We start from the raw sequence: 5,848 nt of genomic DNA, 5'->3' as shown, positions 1-5,848 counted from the left end.
ACAACTTCTGGGCTGCCTCCCTCCCATTGCTGTGTGTGATGGTATTCACTTTAAGTTCTGTACTCACATTTTGTGTTTTGAGGGTTTTGTTTTGTTTTTTACTCAGTTTTTGTGCCTATAAGTTGTGTTGACCTTGGTGAACTCTTTATTTGACTGGTAACAGTAAGCTCATCTTTTAAATTTGTATCATTATTTGAGTTTAAAATGAAATATGGTGAAATAAAGAGTTTAATTTTTATGCTCATCTTATGTACTCTGTCATAATTTATCTTCATGCCTCTAGGTAAGTAAAAGTCTTCACTTTGTCTCACATGGGGGTGTGTGTGTGTGTGTGTGTGTGTGTGTAAATATGGGTGTGCTGCTCTTTTACTGCAAATTTCATATGGTATGTATTGAAATTTGGCTTAGCCCTTGAGCAACCTTTACTGAGTCACAGATGTTTTTCTCTGTGTGAAGAGGTTCCCCTCCCACCCCCTACTTTCTTCCCATACCCAAAGGCTTGAAAACCTTAAAACCTAGGCTTTGGCTGTTTATACCGAGGGTTTCTTTCCTCTGGGAGTTTTGGCTGGTTCGTTGGTTGTTGATTTATAATACAGAAAAATCCCCTGGAAATTTTTAAGTTCTCAAAATACAGAAAAGTTGCCAATTAAACAGAAAAAAAGTGTTGGTGAGGATATAGAGAAATTGGAATCCTTGATAGGTAGGAAGATAAAATGGTGCGGCCTTTATGGAAAACAGTATAATAGTTCCTCAAAAAGCTAAAACTAGAATCACCATATGATCCGTCAATTCCGTGTTTGGGTGTATACCCCAAAGAATGAAAACAGGGACTTGAAAAGATATTTGTACAATCATGCTTGTAGCAGCATTATTCACAATGGCCCAAGTGTCCATCAGTAGATGAATGGGTGAACAAGGTGTGGTCCATACATACAATAGTATCCTGCATGCTACTTAATAGGGGCAGAGCCGGCGCACACTTAGCACGCGGCAGTTAGCGCGAGACCCTGTGCGAGACCAGGGTTAGAGGTCCTGCTCAGTCAGCCTCGTTGGGGTCCTCAAGCAGAGAGTACGATGAGAGCTGATGGAGGCCTTCTCCCTGGGGCCCTCCGGCCTTGGGATGGGCGGGTGAGGTGGGGGCCCAAGGACGGGCTGAGGGCTGGGTCCTACAGAGCTCCAGAGCCTTCCCCTCGGCTGCCCGCTGGCTGGGACCAGGCCTTGAAGCAGCAGCGAACCTCTCCCCATCCCTATCTCGGCAACCTGATGGCGGCGGCAGTCTCCATGGGTCACAGACCATGGAGGCCTCAGCACCTGGAGTATATGGACATTGCCATTAAGGTAACAGCTTCAGGGAATTCCCTGGTGGTCCAGTGGTTAGGACTTGGCGTTTTCACTGCGGTGGCCCAGGATGGATCCCTGGTTGGGGAACTAAGATCCCACAAGCCGCGCCAGAAAAAAAAAAAAAAGGTGACAGCTTCAACCAGCTTCAGGCTCTCAGTTCAAGTTTCAAAAATTGGTCCAGCTTAGATCCATTGTCTCCCGCTAGGAGGTGGCCAGAGGTCAAGGTTAAGTTGCAAGGACACTGCGCATCATTACTTCAGGTCCACTTCTGGGGCTGGGGCTATTCTCAAGGGCGATTGTTTGTGACCTGGGACTTCACCTGATGGGTATTTGCTACAACATGTATTCCTATCGATCCTATACAACTGATGCCCTCCAGTTTAAATGAGAAGCCTGAGTCCGGCTGGGTCCTGGGCCCCTGGCTCCCTCAGTGATGACGGCTGGGCAGGGTCTGGGGACCTGGTCCCGAGGGCACTGCCATATCTGCCTTCTCAGCCGGGCCTGGGCACTGGCGGGAGGACCCAGACTGGGGTGCTGGACGAACGCTCCCAGGCAGGGTGACCGGCCTGTGCAGGGACCTCCTACTTTTAGCGAGGCCCTGGACCTCAGAGAGTGAAAGTTGAGCCTTGGGACCTTGCCCTTTCTTGTCAGAACAGAGAATAACATTTGTTTTGGTGGAGGGTTACAGGAAAATGTGATCTGACAATGACCTAACCTTAGGAACAAAGGATCTGACACCAAGAAGTCTGCAACAACTAAGCACGCCCCTCCCTCACCTTTCCTATAAAAGGGCTTTGCTGAAAGCTTTTGGGGAGTTGGGGTGGTTGTTTTCTTTGTTTGTTTGTTTTTGCCCGCCCCACACGGCTTGCAACATCTTAGTTCCTTGACCAGAGATCCAACCTGGGCCACCGCAGTGAAAGCGCCGAGTCCTAACCACTGGGCTGCCAGGGAACTCCCAAGTTGGGAGATTTTAAAGGCACGATTCACCTGTCTCCTTTCTCTGCTCCAAACTCCAGCGTTTTGGTATTGTTTGGCTTCACTGTGCGTCAGGTACACAGACTTGGTTCGATAACACTACAACATGGATGAGCCTTGAGGACATTATGCTAAGTGAAATCAGCCAGTCACAAAAGGACAAATACTGTATGATTTCACTTATGTGAGATCCCTAGAAGAGCCAAACTCATAGAGACAGAAAGTAGAATGGTGGTTGCCAGGGCCTGGGGGGCTGGGGGGAAACAGAGGTATTGTTTAGTGGGAATAGAGTGTCAGTTTTGGAGGATGAAAGAGTTCTGGAGATGGATGGTGGTGATGGTCGCACAACAATGTAAACGTACTTAATGCCACAGAACCGTACACTTAAAAATGGTTAAGGTGGTAAATTTTATGGATAAAATTTTCATGTATTTTACCACTTAAAAATAACAATAAAATTTTGTGGCACTGCATGGTATGTCTCAGGGAACCCCAGGACTTTTCCTAAATTGAAAGATTTGCTAGCAGGAATCAGGGTACTCCCAGCTAGGGTTCACTACAGTGACATGGTGAGGATATACAACCAGGTCATCAGGGACAAAGACCCGGGGGAGTCTAGAGGAATCCAGGTGCAGGCTACCTTACGCTCCCTCCCTTCCCTGAGGGGTCACCTAGAGCTGTCTCTTCCCCCAGCATTGAAGATGCAGCAGCACATGTGCGATGTTTCTATCCAGGAAAGCCCACTAAAGACACAGCACCCAAGGGTTTTACAGGGGCTGGTTGCAGGCACCCTCTGCCTGGCATTTACCAAGATTCTAGACTTGCAGAGAGAAAGCAGGCAATTATTAAGCACAAACCGCATTTTTTGCACAGTCTAGACACAGTGAGCTACTCTTGCCTGTTACTGTTGACTAGAACTGATGATCAACCCTGCCTGCTGTGTTTACCCTTTCATGCACAAGGCCAAGGCGGTGTTAAAGTAGCACCTTACAAACAAGGTTAGAATATTTCTTCCACATCACCAATGACACAGAAAATCTGTAGAGGGAAAGGCCTTGAAGTGAACTAGCCCTGGGTTTATCGTTGTCAGGCATTTCCTGCAGGGCCACAATCCTTGGAATTGTTCTGGCTTGTTCTTGTGAGCCAGATGTATGTGACTTTCACAGATGGGAATCTCCAGTTTCCCCCATTCTGAGGCTTCCCTGGGGTGCTTTGTATCAGGGAATCTTAGAATTGTTCTCAAGGATGATGGTATTTCCTAAGCCCCTGTTGTTAGGTGTGACTCCTGTACCAGTGTCAAAGACCAGGATAGCAAGTGATTCTAGAAACTGTCATTGCTGTTCTTGGAACGAATTTTATGAAATTTTAGGTGAATTAAGTCGTCTAAATAGAATATGTGTATATCCTTATTTTCTCAAATTGAGAGACTAATTGAAAGTAAACATTCTTTGCAATATGGCCTAAGTGTCCACTTCTGTTACTTTTTTTAAAATAAATACTTATTTAATTATTTGGTTGCTCTGGATCTTAGTTGTGGCAGGCGGCCTCCTTAGTCGTGGCTTGTGAACTCTTTAGTTGCGGCATGCATGTAGGCTCTAGTTCCCTGACCAGGGATTGAACCCGGGCTCCCTGCGTGGGGAGCGTGGAGTCTTAACCACTGCACCAACAGGGAAGTCCCCCACTTCTGTTACTTTTGGTCTTTCAAGAAAATAGGAGTCTTGGGAAGATTGGATAAAATTCCAGCCATATAAGGGGATAAATGTGATGCTGTGAGCCTTTGTTTTATAATCAGCAGTGAAATTATTATGAATATGGATTATGGATATTGATTAGGAGACAGATTTGATTAAAAAAAGCTGGAGAGGGTCTGGAGAAAAGGAAACCCTCCTACACTGTTGGTGGGAGTGTAAATTGGTGCAGCCACTATGGAGAACAGTATGGAGTTTCCTTAAAAAAAAACTAAAAATAGAGTTGCTGTATGATCCAGCAATCCCACTCCTGGGCATATATCTGGAGAAAACTTTAATTCGAAAAGATTACATGCACCGCAGTGTTCATAGCCGCATTACTTACTATAGCTAAGACACAGAAGCGACCTAAATGTCCATCAACAGATGAATGGGTGAAGAAGATACGGTATATATATAAATAAACACACACACACACACACACACACACACACACACACACACACACACACAGTGGATTACTACTCAGCCATAAAAAAGAATGAAATAAAGCCATTTGCAGCAACATAGATGGACCTAGAGATTATCATACTAAGTGAAGTAAGTCAGAGCAAGACAAATACCATATGATATCACTTATATGTGGAATCTAAAATATGACACAAGGGACTTCCCTGGTGGCACAGTGGTTAAGAATCCGCCCGCCAATGCAGGGGACAAGGGTTCGAGCCCTGGTCTGGGAAGATCCCACATGCCGTGGAGCAGCAAAGCCCGTGTGCCGCAATTCCTGAGCCTGCACTCTAGAGCCCACGAGCTACAACTACTGAGCCCACGTGCCACAACTACTGAAGCCCGTGTGCCTAGAGCCCATGCTCTACAACAAGAGAAGCCACCGCAATGAGAAGCCCACGCACCGCAATAAAGAGTAACCCCCGCTCGCTGCAACTAGAGAAAGCCCGCGTGCAACAGCAAAGACCCAACGCAGCCAAAAATAAATAAATAAATTAAAAAATATATATATATATATGACACAAGTGAACTTATTTACAAACTAGAAACAGACTCACAGACATAGAAAACAAATTTATGGTTACCAAAGGGGAAAGGGGGTGGGGGAGGGATAAATTAGGAGTTTGGGATTAGCAGATACAAATTACTATATATAAAATAGATAAACATGGGAATTCCCTGGTGGTCCAGTGGTTAGGACTTGGCAGTTTCACTGCAGGGGGCCAGGTTCGATCCCTGGTTGGGGAACCAAGATCCTGCAAGCTGCACCAGCCAAAAAAAAAAAAAAACGATTAACAACAAGGTCCTACTGTATAGCATAGGGAACTATATTCAATATCTTGTAATAAACCACAATGGAAAAGAATATAAAAAAGAATGTATATATGTATAACTGAATCACTTTGCTGTACACCAGAAACTAACACAACATTGTAGGGGCTTCCCTTGTGGCACAGTGGTTAAGAATCCACCTGCCAATGCAGGGGACACGGGTTTGAGCCCTGGTCTGGGAAGATCCCACATGCCTTGGAGCACCCGTGCGCTACAACTACTGAGCCTATGCTTTAGAGCCCGTGAGCTACAACTACTGAGCCCATGTGCCACAACTACTGAAGCCCACGCACCTGGAGCCCGTGCTCTGCAATAAGAGAAGCCGCCACAATGAGAAGCCCACGCACCGCAACGAAGAGTAGCCCCCGCTTGCCGCAACTAGAGAAAGCCTGTGCACGGCAATGAAGACCCAACACAGCCAAAACTAAATAAATTTAAAAACAAACAAAAAAATACAACATTGTAAATCAACTATACTTCTTTTTTTTTTTTTTTTTTTTTTT

Source organism: Lipotes vexillifer, unplaced genomic scaffold, assembly GCF_000442215.2.
Source record: "Lipotes vexillifer unplaced genomic scaffold, Lipotes_vexillifer_v1.1 scaffold518, whole genome shotgun sequence".
Lineage (NCBI taxonomy): Eukaryota > Metazoa > Chordata > Mammalia > Artiodactyla > Lipotidae > Lipotes > Lipotes vexillifer.
Note: the sequence above shows the minus strand (reverse complement) of the source record.